Genomic DNA, 15,417 nt, shown 5'->3' with positions numbered 1-15,417 from the left:
TCTTTGCCTTTCTGGATGGTCATCCTTTTTTTTTTTTTTTTTTTTTTTTTTTAACTTAAGGGTCTGGATATCTCACTGTGTGCCATGTAGGGCATTTCTCAGTCCTCAGATGTTGACTGGAATGACAGAATAAAAATAAATATAACTCCCAGTTTTACTCTCCAAGTGACCATAATAGAACAAAAGTTGTCTTGAGAAAAGGAAGTGAGAGATTGTAAGAATCTATTTGCAACCTCAGAAGCTGAGGTGGATTCCAATTGTGAGTGTTTTGGAGATAATCATCCTTCAGCTAAACATTTTTGGTATCATTTTTTACTTCCTAAGCATTGGTAAATCCTTTACACCATTAATTCTACTCTTTTATGGCGTAACTTAATATTGGAGTGCTTTCCAACATATGAGATGCCATATATAACCTCCTTATAATTAACTGTAAATGGATTTTACACCTAAATGTTAAACGCTATGGGCAGACATTGCAGAAGATAATAGAGAACCTAGTGCTATCTGAGTTTGGAATCCTGCCCAGGATGTTTCTACACACAAGCCCCTGTTGCAAATTCTTTGTACGTGTATAAGCCCCCAGAGTGAAGTTATGCAGAGGCCATTGCCAAGGAATCCAAAGAGTGGCTAGTGCTAAAGGGGAGGTTATCAATGGCCTCTTCTGGTCACTGTTTACCACTGAGCCCTGAGAAATCCACCACATCAGCTTCCGCTACTCAGCTGCCTATTTCTCCTGTTGTGGGTAGCGACCCAGCGCTCAACATGGGTGGCTTCTAGGCTTGCAGGAACTCAGATCATAGCACACAGCAGCAGAGCACAGAGCGCATCGTTCGGAATCAGTCAAGCCTGCTAGGCTACCGAGCTGAACCTGCTGAATCTAACTCTCATGAGCACAGAGGTTTTGTAGCAGGACTAGCCATCAGAATTGTAAATGTAGAGCCTGAGAAGCTGCTGGTGCCCCCTGAAGTGCAGGCTTGCACAGATCACGCGGACCTGGGCTTGCTGCCAGCTTGATCCAGGCAGAAGACTCCCAGATGGACGAGCAGGGCTCCAAGGGCAGAGCCGGGTTATCGGTTTTTGATGCCTCAATTCAGCTGCCCCTCCTTTTTAAAAAAAATATTTCTTTTTCCTCTGAAAATCCTTGCAATGAGTTAAAAACAGAGTCAAGGGGTAAGCAAACAGCCAGCAGACGAAGTCTGGTCTCTCTCCAGGATATGTAACATAGAGCAACATTTAGGCAATTACAACAAATCTGCAGACATAAATTGACAGAGACACCAACAAAAACAAGTTTCAAAGGCAACACTTCATATGGGGACTCCCAGATGAGAGTCCCATCCAAACTGGAAGGGGTGGATTGTGGTCTCTTGACTGGAAAGATCATGGCCACATCTGGGTTATATTTCCTGAGTCACCAAGCTACTAGACTGTACCAAGAACAAATCAAACTTACCTCCTTTTCTCTTTTCTTTTACTTTTTTACTTTCATCATGCTGTTTAATCTAGAATGTCACCATGAAAGGCTTGTATTTTAGCAAGAATACACATGCACCAGCATGTCTCCTAGAGACCATTTCACACTGCTTTGTTAGGCCGCTAGCCTCTTGTCTCTCTCTCCAGCAATAGTGAGGTAGATACCTTTTCCTCTGCAAAGAGAAATCCACGGTCAGCTGCCCTTGCCCAGCCGAGTGGCAATCCTTTTTCCATTGGCATCTTTCACATGAGCCACATCAAAAGAGCGGGGATGTGTCTCTGTTGCTGATCACACCAATTCTTCCTAAGTTAGCACCCCCATTCACTAAACAGATTCCCAGTGTCAAACTCTAGTGTGATTATTTATGACAGAAATTACAAGTTTAAACCTCTCTGGGACACACACAAACACACATACATTTCCTGTTTGTAAGAAGAACGCAGTATAAATATTTGTCTTCCTTTGTTCTGAATTATAATTAGTGAATTTTAGGTCATATAGTTATGGACATCTGTATGGGTTTGAATGAGAAATGTCCCTCATTGGCTCATGTGTTTGAACACTTGGTCCTCAAATTGTGGAGCTGTTTGAGGAGACTGTCATACCTTTGGCAGGAGAAACTTTTGCAGAGGAAGTTGGTCACCTAGGATGATCCCTGAGATTTCAGAACATTGTCCTACTTCCTGTGCAGTCTGTGTCTCCTGACTGCATATGCACTGTGAATGCCTCCTTTCTCCGGCCTTCCCTGTCATAGCGGACTGTGCCAACCAGAAACCAGTAAGACAAAGTAAATATTTCTGTTTTCTAAATGTTAGTTATTTTGTCATTTAAATGAAAAGGTAACTAATATAAAATTACCCATGACAACTGTTGGCTAGAATGTAAGGGTTATCTTGTTCATTGATGGATTGATGATCATAATGCTCTTTGCTAATATTCTCACAGGTACCCTTATTCTTTTTTGCCCCCTAGCCCTGCCGCGAAGTCCTTTTCTTCCATTTACATGTCTTCCCAATTTTATGCCTTGTACTTCCCGCCTTTGTCTCTGTCTCTGCTTCTCCTTGTGTGTATATATGTGTGAAAGAAACCAACTGAATTTAATCAGTATTACTATCTCTTTAATTTAAAATTTACTTTTTATATCAAATAAGATAAGTACTCACACTCCAAACACATATGATCATTATTTCGCTTTCTCTCTGTCTAGCTATATACATATATGTTTTACATATACATATTCCCTATTTGCATATATAAGTATATATACTTATATATATAATATACTTATGTATAAGTATATATGTACAGTATATAAGAATATATAAGTATATGTATATATAAGTAAATATGTAAGTATACTTATATATTTACTTATATATATACAGATGTATATACATATATATGTATATATGTCTCTCTATATATGTGTATATGGAGAGATAATCATCATATATTTTATAATTTATTTGTATTTTTTTGTTTAATCAACTCTTTATTATGGATAGTTAACATATTATTTTACATTTTTGTAAAATTTCTGTAACATGAGATTCATAATTTTCACTATCTTTTTTTATTAATTACACTTTATTCATTTTGCATCCCCCCCATAAGCCCCTCCCTCCTCCCCTCCCGATCCCACCCTCCCTCCCCCTTCTCCACGCATGCCCCTCCCCAAGTGCACTGATAGGGGAGGTCCTCCTCTCCTTCCTTCTGATCCTAGTCTATCAGATTATTTGTTTTTAAGGGAGAAAATATCTCAGCCTGATGGTTGTAATGCTAAGAAGCACGTGGATTGGACCATGTATTGTTTAATATTCTCTGTGTTCTCGAATTGGTTGATATCAGATTAAAATCAGTTTTCAGTGCCTTCAAATGATAAAGGTGATGGAATAGTAATTTAAAACATATTCCCACCCTGTGACATATAACAACTGGGATCTTGAGATTTCATTTAAGTTCTAGAAAACATACGTTCAGGTCATGTTTCTTACCATGGTGTTTTTGACGCACATGGTGTCAGGCTTTTCCAATGTTTCTATGAGTATGTGGCTCTACAGTTTAATTTTGCTTTCATTTTCTTAGGATTCTTTTCCTCAATTTTATTTCTTACAGTGATCAAACTAGTGAATATTCTTCAAAAGTGTAGTCTTGGATATGATGAAATTATCTCTTTTCATGCCATGATATGCTAGACATTACACAAAGGGAAAACTTATATTATGTGTTTTCAGATATTTCTTTACATAAAGTCTTTTCAATAATGGTATAATAACTTGTCTAACCCTATAATTATACAATTGAAGTAATTCAGAAATCACTGAGTTTGGTCTGACATCAGGTGGTAGCATGGGCAGTTTCCTACCTCATCAGATTTCTCCCAGTGTCTCATTATCTGTTTTCTGGCAGGTTTTAAATTTGAAAAGACCCTATTTATATTTTCCCATTCCCTGTGTCTTTCAAATGAAGTAAAATATTTTCCTGGTCACAGGTGATCTCTCTGTGTAGCAGAGAAATTTACTTTTGCAAATAGGGACTCACTCTGTAGCATCTGCCTTGGGGAAAACACCTGGGTCTGCCTGTGTTTGGCACCTTCTACCTAGCTCCAGTTGTAGCTCACAGTGAACAGCAGGATTTAAGATTTAGAGGAACTCACAGTTACATGGGGTAGCTTGTTTTTCTCTTAGAAAAGAACCTGCTTCATAGTCTCACCAGGCCTTTTGTAGCCAAGTTGTTACAGTAAGGTAAAGCATGTCTTCCATTCTCTTATGGCAGAGAAGACAGATACAATCATTTTCTTTATTAAGTGAAGCATATGCTTGTCAACATACACCAATTGCAACCCCGTAGCCGTAAGTTTCAAAACAGCTCAGGATGGAATATGATGCAGTATACGGCAAGGCAATATATTTGATTTTATCAATGACATCTTTCTCATAGTAATTGATATTTATATATAAACATGAATTAAGTACAGCATAAACTAAATAGAACACATGTTTTCTGCACTGTGGGAATTTCATTATAATACATGCAGTTAGTAAAGAAGTATTGTACCATAAGCTCTTCCTACTTGTTCTGAAATAAATTGATGAAAATATCATTTTTCACATAATCTGAGAAAAACTGAATCAGAACACGTGTTGAGTCCATTTCTTAGAATATATACAGTAATTTAATTAAAGATATAATTTATGGTTTCCCTTCCTGGTTTCCATTTTAGGAAAGAATGTCTGTATTAAGAAAGGCACCATGTTAAACAGAGGATGGCAAATAAAACATTTCACTTTCATTATTTCTTACTTTTAACCCACACATGCTCATTATTGTAATTAGACAAGTGATAGCTGTTCATATTCATTATGTAAATCTATGTTTCCAGAGTGTTCAGAGTAGTTTTAAAATGCCTGTTAGTTTAGATGTTTGTATTTGCCTAATATATTTTTCTTTTTTGAAATTGACAGATAAGGCTGTCTACAGATAATACTACTTTACTGTCTGTAAAGGAGTGTTTTAAAGTGTTTATACGATTAAATGCGGCTAAGTGATGAAGGCTTACTCTCACACAGGTAACATTTCACCACTGATAACACATAACATTCATTCATCTATCCACCCACCCATCCTTCCATAATATTTTTCTTTATTTACAAATATAAATGAATTTTTTAAGTATAATCACCAGTCTCCACAGTAGACCTTGTGATCTTATTCTTCCTCACTGTAAAGCTTCATCTTTGACCAACATTGCCTCATATTCTGCTATGGGTTAAGTTTCTAAAAACAAGTAAAAAGCTGTCTACTCTCAACTATTTTGAGAGAGGTGGTTTCCTTTTTCATCTTTAGTGTCGGAATCTACGTTATTTGAAATTCTGTATCTAGTTTACTTCACTTAACAAAATGATCCCTAGTTACACCATGGTGTTACAAATGAGGTGATTTCTTTCTTGTGGCTGGGTGGTACATATGTGTATGTGTATATATATATATGTGTGTGTGTGTGTGTGTGTGTGTGTGTGTGTGTGTGTGTCTGTGTGTATGCATACACATATGTACCACATTTTCTTTATCTGATCATCTATTGATGGAAACTTATTAATCTCATTGTTTGGTGACTGAATAGTGCTATTGTAAATATGGAGTTTCAGTTAACTCCTCAACATACTAACTTAATTTTTTTGTGTATAAATATATGTCAGATTGCTGGAGCTGTTTTAATATGTTATAATATAATTGATGTTATTTATTAAATAATGAGAGCGCTCTATAGTTATGCCTGCCAATTACCTCTCTTTCAATGAAATATTCATGGAAAATGTACAATCAGAGCCAGGATGAGTAAGAACCAACATGTCATTTTATTGTCAAATTTGTCATCTCATATAAATACAGAAAGTAGACAAAACTAGAATTTTCTCAGTAAGCCATTAACTTCATGCAGACTCTCCATTTGAACCTATTTGTACTAAAATAATATTCTAAATTATAAAATTATATAATTATTTCTACATTTCAAGAAAATAAGAAATGTATAGGAATTTTGGAAGAACTGGAATGATTTTTAATTATCAAAAAGTCTCTTTAATCCGATGAAAGTGAATTTTTAATTGACGAATGAGATGTAAATGAAGAAATTCTGTTCTTACTCATGCTTATTTAAAAACTAATATTCTCGCCATGTTCCCCCTCTTACCCTGGCCTCTATCTTCAGCCACTCTGTCTATCCTATTACCACTTCTGAGTGGAGATTATGCATCCTTCCTTCAGTCATCCTTGTTACCTTCTTTGGGTCTATGGGTTGTTTTGCGGTTATTTTCTACTACAGGGCTAAAATACACTTATAAGTGAGTACATCTCATATGTGTCTTTTGGGGTCTGTGTTACTCCACTCGGGCTGATCCTTTGGACCCTGTAGAGACTGAAGCACCAACCAAGGACTATGCATGGACTGGACTTAGACCCACTATATAGATATAGTCAATGGGCACCTCAGTCTTTATTTAGGTGCCCAAGTAAGGGGAATGGGGACTGACTCTGTTGCCTGCTTTTATATCACTTTTTCTGCAAGTGGGGACGAGGGGTAGCTACCTCACAAGGCTGCAGAGAAAGAGGATACTCTCGGTCCTAATGGAAATTGATACACTGGAGTGGGTGGGTAAAAATCATTCCCCTTATCTGAGGTGTAGGGGAGTGGAGAAACGGGAAACAGGGAGGGTGGAACCTGGAGGAGAGGAAGGATGGGCCTACCACTAGGAAGTAAAATGAATAAATAAAAACTAAATTAAAAAAATACCCCCCTATATCTGACAGAGGGCTAATATCCAGAATATATAAAAAACTTAAGAAATTAAACACCAAAAAAACAAGTAATCAAAAAAAAAAAAACAATGGAGTAAAGAGCTAAACAGATTTCTCAGTAGAGGAATATCGAATAGCAGAGACATACTTAAAGAAATGCTTAACATCCTTGGTCATCTGGGATGTGCAAATCAAAACAACCCTGAGATTTCACCTTACACCCAACAGAATGGCTAAGTTCAAAAACTCAAGAGACAACACATGCTGGAGAGGATGTGGAGAAAGGGGAGCCCTCCTCCATTGCTGGTGGGAATGTAAACTTGTACAGCCACTTTGGAAATCAGTCTGGCACTTTCTCAGAAAACTAGGAACAGTGTTTCCTCAAGATCCAGCTGTACCAACTGTATCCACTCCTAGGCATATATCCCAAAGATGCTCAAGTACACAACAAGGACATTTACTCAACCGTGTTTGTAGCAGCTTTATTCATAATAGTCAGATTATGTCCCTCAGTGGAGGAATGGATACAGAAATTGCAGTACAGTTATACAATGGAATACTACTAAGCTATTAAAAACAAGGAAATCATGACATTTTCAGGCAAATGGTGGGAACTAGAAAAGATCATCTTGAGTGAGGTAACCCAGAAGCAGAAAGACACACATGGTATATGCTCACTCATAAGTGGTTATTGACATTTAATACAGTATAAACACACTAAAATCCATAGTCCTAAATAAGCTAAACAATAACCAAGACCCTAGGCAAGATGCTCAATCCTCATTCAGAAGCAAACATGATAGACATTAGAAGCAGGAGAAGACAGGGAACAGGGGGCCTTTGAAAGACTCCACTGTCTGAGCTATCGAAGCAGAAGCCTAGAGTCATAGTCAAACTGGGCAAAATGGAATTTTATGAAAGAAGGGGGAGATAGAAAGAACTGGAGGGGACAGGAGCTCCAAAAGGAGACCAACAGACCCAAAACAAAACAAAATAAAACCAAAACAAACCAAAACAAAAGAAAACAAAATAAACTGAGCCCTGGGGCCTCTAAGAGACTGATACCCAACCAAGGACCATGCATGGAGAGGACACAGTCTTCAAGTGGGATCCCTAGTAAGGGGAGCAGGGGCTTTCCCTGGCATGAACTCTGTGGCTCTACCTTTCCCTGAGAAAGGAACAGCCTTTCCAAGCCACAGAGGAAGACAATGCAGCCAGTCCTTATGAGACCTAATAAGCTAGTGTCAGAAAGAAGGGGAGGTGAACCTCCCCAATCAGTGGACTAGGGGAGGGGTGTAGGGGGAGAAGAGGAAGGGAGGGTGGAATTGTGAGGAGATCAGGGACTGGGTCACAGCTGGGATACAAAGTGAGTAAATTGCAATAAATAATAATGATTAATAATAAATGCAAAAAAATTCTCTGAGTCTCTCTGTGACTGAGAGAGTGTGTGTACATGTATATACTATAGTATGAATGTGGAGATCAACTTCTGGGACTCCATTTTTTTCTTCTATTTAGGTCAAGGCATTGAACTCGGATCAATAATTTTGACAATAACACTTTTATTTACTGAACTATCTCATTTGCCCTCTTTTTCGTTATACTTATTTTTTATTTTTATTATTAGTTACATTTTATTAACTCTGTATCCCAGCTGTATCCTGCACCCTGTAAAGTGGGAATATTAATTGCAAAAATTCCTTTATTAGATTGGTTCAGAGGCAAACCAAATCTTAAGGATATTGTCTTAACTGATGACTGATGTGGGAGGTGGTGATGTGACCCCTGGACAGGTGGTCTTATGTGCCATCAGAAAGCCACCCAAGCAAGAAACAATGTAGAAGCCAGGAAGCAGTGTTCTTCCATGACTTTTGCTTCAGTTCCTACCCCAAGTTCATTCCCTATTTTCTGCTCTGATTTGCCACAATGAGCAGCTGTGTCCTGGGATTTGTAAGCTGAATAAACCTTTAAACCATCAAGTTGCCTTTGGTTCTATCATAACAATAGAAAACTAAATGAAAAAAAAGGAGTTTATGGAGGTTAAACTGTTTGTGGTGCCTACATGATACTGGGTGAAAGGGAAGAAGTGTCCTCTCTGTTTTATGACTGAATCTATCTAGTGAACAGCTGCCTCAGTCTCCTGTCACCATATTTCTTGCCATGGCAGAAGGTACCACTCATGAAATCATGAGTTCAAATAAGCCCTTTTATCAACTTTTTTTTGTCACAATGATGAGAAAAGTAATGTGCAACCAAGCATTTCCATGAGCTTGCAGAATAGTTCTGCTATCTGGGAACAAATATTCATATGAGATTGTGGAGGGACATTTTTGAACCACATAAAACTCAGTATCAATGATAAAATGATATGATATCGCTAATTAAAAAAAAAAACAAACACAGAGTGTGTCATGCAGGAGCCAAATCAGTTAATGAAATTGATTCTCTGCATTTCTACAATAAAAAAACTCTTTCAGATTTCTTTATATATTTTCTTTTATCTTTATTTATTTTATTTATTTATTTTATTTATTTTTTTATTAATTACACTTTATTTACTTTGTATCCCCCCTGTAGTTTCCTCCCTCTTCCCTCCCCCCATTCCTCCTCTTTCTCCATGCATGCCCCTCCCCAAGTCTACTGATAGGGGAGGTCTTTTCCTTCCTTCTGATTTTAGTCTGTTAGGTCTCATCAGGAGTGGCTGCATTGTCTTCCTCTGTGGCCTGGTAAGACTGCACCCCCCTGAGGGGGGAGGTGATCAAGGAGCAGGCCAATCAGATTATGTCAGAGACAGTCCCTGTTGCCATTACTATGGAACCCACTAGGACACTGAACTGTTATGAGCTACATCTATGCAGGGGTTCTGGGTTATCTCCATGCATGCTACCTGGTTGGACTATCAGTCTCAGGAAAGACACATGTGCCCAGGTGTTTTGGATCTGTTGCTCTCCTTGTGGAGCTCCTGTCCCCTCCAGGTCTTACTATCTCCCACTTCTTTCATAAGATTCCCTGCACTCTCCTCAAAGGTTGGCCATAAGTCTCAGCATCTGCAATGCTGCAGAATACGGTCTGCATACTGCCACAGCTGAGGTTCACACAGGAACCACTCTACAGGTAAGCATCAGAGGTAGGATCTCAGTGACTACAACTGCTGTAGAGGCCAAGCCAAGACTGCGTGTGAGTCACAAATTCTATTAGATGACACTTCTTCTGTGGACAGGCAGCCCTCTTGGCATAGGGCTTGGCAAGCAGACCTCAGCTAAACTGCAGGCCTCTGATGAATAGTTTATGTGCCTTACAGCACTTTCAATGACAGCAATTGGCTACTGTACTCAATGAAGAATATCCTGGTAAAAGGTAGACACATAATTGAAACTAGGATCCATCCATCCATCTCTCTCTCTCTCTCTCTCTACTTATCTATTTTTTTTGAAATATACAGGAAACGATATTGTGTTGGAGCCTTTTTTAGAAATGTATGGTCACATTTATAGGTGTTAAGTTGGTAAAGAGTCCCTTTTGTGCTTTACATGAGTTCAATTGATATAAATATGGGCACAATAAGGATATTCTTTGCTGATATAAGTTGAAAATATGAATTATCATAGAAAAATAAAGGATGGCATTTTTGCATAGCCTGAAAATATCAGAATAACAAAGCTTAACAAGGACAATTAGGAATAGTGTTTCCTCAAGATCCAGCCATACCACTCCTAGGCATATATCCAAAAGGGGCTCAAGAACAATAAGGACATTTGCTCAACCATGTTTAAGCACCTTTATTTGTAATTTCCAGAAACTGGAAACAGCCCAGATGCCCCTCAACTGAAGAATGGATACAGAAATTGTGGTACATCTACACAATGGAATAATTCTCAGCAATGAAAAATAAGGAAATCATGAAATTTGCAGGTAAATAGTGGGATCTGGAAAGGTTCATCCTGAGTGAGCTGTTCAAGAAGCAGAAAGACACACACGGTATATATTCACTCATATAGACATGTAATATATGATAAACCTACTAAAATCTGTACATCTAAAAAACTAATCAAGAGGGAGGACCTTGACTAAAATGCTCAACCCCTATCCTGAAAGGCAAAGAGGATGGGCATCAGAAGAAGAAGAAAACAGGAAACAAGTTAGGAACCTGCCACAGAAGGCCTCTGAAAGGCTCTGCTCTGCAGACTATCAAAGCAGCTGCTGAGACTTATGGCCAACTGTTGGGCAGAGTACATGGAATCTTATGAAAAAAGTGGGAAATAATAAGATCTGGAGAGGACAGGAATTCCACAAGGAGAGCAACAGAACCAGAAAATTTGAACACAGGGGTCTTTCCAGAGACTCATACTCCAACCAAGTACCATGCATGGAGATAACCTAGAACCCTGCACAGATGTAGATAACCTAGAACCCTGCACAGATGTAGCCCATGACAGTTTAGTATCCAAGTGGGTTCCATAGTAATGGGAAGAGGGACTGCCTTTGACATAATCTGATTGGCCTGCTCTTTGATCACTTCCCTCTGAGGGAGGAGCAGCCTTACCAGCCCACAGAAGATGACAATGCAGCCACTCCTGATGAGATCTGATAGACTAAGATCAGAAGGAAGGAGAGGGGGACCTCCCCTATCAGTGGACTTGGGGAGGGGCATGTGTGAAGAAGGGGGAGGGAAGGTGGGATTAGGAGTAGAGGAGGGAGGAGTTTATGGCGGGATACAAAGTGAATAAAGTGTAATTAATAAAAGTTAAAAACAATAAAAAATACAAATAGAATAGTCATGTCATATGTTTCAATTCATGTGTAATATGTAGATCTGATTATTAGAGAAGAAATCTCACTGATATGATACCAAGTACAACAACTAGTATAAAAGAACAAAATAGTTTTTATTAGTTAAAAATAATCATGCAAATTAAACTTCTTTTGTCTCCTCCTCCTCTGATTCATTTGTAAAATGAAGATGCTAATGCATATTATTTTTATTAGTTGTAGAAAACAGGTATGCTTTTACACATATGTATACAGACATATTCATGCACTGGTTATTCCTGATTTGATATTTTACAGATATGGGAATGAGAATTTTCTCATAGGCATTCATCCGAACAGTGATTCAATGGCTGTCAAGTGAATTATGCCCCTGTGTTTGCTATGTTCTTTTGTTCGCCTGATTCATTTTAAGTGCACAATAATAGACAGATTAAAACAGCTTAAGGTCTTCTGTTTTCTGGTTAAAGAGTTAATTAAGTCATGTTGAATGCAAATCAATTAATGTTTTTAATCTGGTGGCTGTTTCACTGGCTGCTTACAAGTTTTTCTGGTGTTTATAATGCAATCAGGCAGTGCCCATAGGTCTTAGAAACGGTGAAAGAAGTCAGAAGTGCCTGTATCCAGCAAGTTTATTTTTACAAATTAACTATTCCTCAGTGAACCCCACATTTGGTGGCCTGGCATGTTGAATAGATGTAACTTTCAAGTTCTAGGACAAAGTATTCTATCTAGGGCCTGCTCTGGTTTGAAAATTATAAAGATCACAGAAGTTAGATGTTTTCTTTAAGGATTGATGACAGAGAAGGATTTGTGAAGAGATAGAAAATACTTGAATCATTTCTCATAGACTTTCACAGAATTTTAAAACCAAAATGTGTGTGTCAGTGCTTTGTAAAATAAGACACCAATAATGAAACAATCAGCTGATGCATATGCATTTGCCCTTACTTTAAAAATTGAGGTAATATTAGTAGAAGAAGCAAAACCCAGTAAAGCCTTGGTCTTTTTATTTCTTTGAATAAGAGATAAGCACGGCCCAGTCCATTGTTTCACAGAATAATTAATTTGGAGCACTTGACTATCTGTTTATAATATGTATTCCTAACTTTTTGTGGCAGCCAGAGGCCATGAGTCTTGGGCGTGACATGATGAGCCTACTGGGAGAGACATGCAGTACACATTTCGGGTACCCTTAAGAGAGTTCCCAGCTGTGTACTCTGCTTTTAAAAATGGATGCAAAATTAAACTTTCTATAATGATTTCTGTTGGAGTCAGTGAGAATTAGTCTTCCATGGCGCAGGTGCTAAGGCATAAAGTGAGTTATTTAGCACTTGTAAGATATCTCTAAAAAGATAGGGAATTGAGAAAATGCACATTAATGTTTATTTCTAGCTAATCTTTTCAAATCCTTTAAGTACATTTTAGAACTTCTGTAGAAAAGGGAAAGTAATCTCCTCCTGTTGCCAAAGAAAATTGGGGTGGGGGGAATGGGTTTTCAAAATTCTAAAATTCTGAAAGGAAGCTGGACACATGGGTGATCTATAACATAAGCTGAGCTCCTACCCCTGGGTTTAGAAAGAGTCATACCCTCCAGTGGTTCATTTAATATTGGGATTCACAGATTTTTCTTATACCAAGAAGCTTTGTTGGTGAGTACAACGAAGTACAACAACAACAACAAAAATTAGGTCTACCTCTAATTCAGGGTGTGCAACTGTCGCAGAACTGAACATGCCGTTTCAGTTGCCTTCAATTTGTTCAAGAATGCATGGTGTGCTTTTCAGTCACTGGAGTGAGAGTGAGCGATGGTAGTCTTGGGTATATTTTTTTATATGAAGTTTGGGGAAAACAAAGAATAAGGAACCAAAAACAGCAGCTGTAAATATCTTGCTTTTTACTTCAGAATTCTGAATATAGTAACTGTGAAGCATTCTCTTAGGAAAGGGTGAGAGGAAATACCACAGAAGGACTTCACACAGTGAAAATTGTCAGTGGACCTCTGAGTTTATAAAGCTCCTCTGATGTGTTATTTCCCAATCACACAGTAACACAAACGCACATACCCTTTGTGCTGAGCCCAAATTGAGTCCTACCGGAGAAAAACGGTGTACTTCAAGGATTCACTGAAAACCTTCCTAAATGCAGACCCTACAAAGTTCTTCAAATTAGAGAACAGAAAAAGAAATAAAAACTATTATCAGTTAAAGCTACTATTTTAGAATTCAAATAAACCATGAGTCTGCTCTCATCTGACAGGGTCTTTCTAGGGAATTCTGACTTGATGTAAATTGTGCACCCATATATTTTTCCTGTAATAGAGACATCTGGAGTCTTAAGAGAAACCAAGCATGTTTAGTGTCCACAGGAAGTTGAGTTACATGATAAACTGCTCAGTTTAAACTTAACAACATTCTAAATTTGTTAACTCTTCTAGATTTCTTGGCCTCAGGAAATGCTTCTATCTGATTACTTGTGTTCCTTGTAATGCACAGGTATGTACCCAACAGTAGGTCATGAAGTCCTATTCTTTCTCTGTGAACTCATCTCCTAACATGTTCTGTTGACTGAATCCAACTTTTACCACTCTTCTTTTTTTTTTTTTTTTTTTTTTTTTTTTTTTTTTAGATGTGTGTGAGTTTTTATTGCAGCTCTGGGTTAAGTCCATCCTTAATTTACAGTTCGATTCTCCCTAGTGGATTGACACACCCAAGATGGAGACCCATCCCGTCCCCCTCAGGGCCCTGACACTGGTTTGTTCCCAGTGGCAGCTCTTGTCTCACACTGTGCTTCCAACTTCTCGTTTCTGACCAGTCTGTGCTCTGGGGCCTGGAGGGATGGCTTTTCTTTCCGGTTCCAGGGCCTTGCGCAGTCCAGCAGCCTCATGTCAGTGGGGCTTGGGGAAGTGGCCATCCACATAGAAATTCCTGGTGATCTTGGGAAGTGCAAACTCAGCCCCCTCCAGCTCAGGGGTCAGCATGATCTGGCAGCCCAGTCTCGAGTTCTCCTGGAGCAGGGGGGCCATGTCCAACATGTCATCCTCCCTCTCCTCAGGAGGAGGCAGGAGATCCAGGTGGGCCTCACTCACGTACACATGGCAGGTGGAACACGCCAGGGACGCTTCGCAGGCCCCTTCCAGGTCCACCCCGTGGCGCTGGGCCAGGTGAAGAACATTGTCCCCCGACTCTGCCTCTCACCGGGATCCGCCGACCAGAGTGGTCCACGAACCCCACGTTGACCGCATCCCCGGGGAGCTCCAGGCCATCTGCCTCGTCCTCGCCTGCGCGCCGCTCACCTGTGGTCCTGAACATCCTGGGCGTCAGGCCCCAGCACCCCAGGATCCCCCTGGCCGCCCACAACAGGACCCGGGCGCTCACGCAGCGGGCCATCTTATCACTCTTCATGATTTTGTGAAACCTCCTGAGCTTCTGGAAACCAAGCACTGGGAATTGTTCAGCTTAGTGCCAGAGATCTTCAGAATTTGTGTCCTGAAGAGTGGATGCTCTCTCTTTAGAGAAAATATGGATCAAAGCAAGACTGAGGACATGAAGCAATGAGAAGTGAAGGGTGTTGATGTTTCCCTCATGCTGATAGATAACAAACCATACATGTTATATACAATCTCCTAAAGATATCTCAAACAAATGAGAAGGTCTATTTCCATGAAATGCTATGAGTTGGTTGATTGTGTCTACTACTCTCTCTCTCTCTCTCTTTTCATTCTTCTCTTCTAGAAGCACATTCCAATCCCAGCGAAAACAGTAGCGTGTGGATTTGTAACTAGGCTACTTTTAAAGAAATAAGTTCTAAAGCATGAATTTAAAAATGAGACAGAGAAGATTCATCCTCTTGATTAAAATTAATGTTAATAAAAA

General features: G+C 39.1%; 1 pseudogene; it reads right to left on the bottom strand.

Moving 5' to 3' along the window:
- Positions 1 to 14,424: 14,424 nt before the first annotated feature.
- On the bottom strand, positions 14,425 to 14,931 carry LOC110563962 (ferredoxin-2, mitochondrial-like; annotated as a pseudogene).
- Between the last annotated feature and the right edge of the window lie 486 nt (positions 14,932 to 15,417).

Source organism: Meriones unguiculatus, chromosome 18 (genome assembly GCF_030254825.1).
Source record: "Meriones unguiculatus strain TT.TT164.6M chromosome 18, Bangor_MerUng_6.1, whole genome shotgun sequence".
Classification (NCBI taxonomy): domain Eukaryota; kingdom Metazoa; phylum Chordata; class Mammalia; order Rodentia; family Muridae; genus Meriones; species Meriones unguiculatus.
This window is presented reverse-complemented; position numbering and strand designations above follow the sequence as displayed.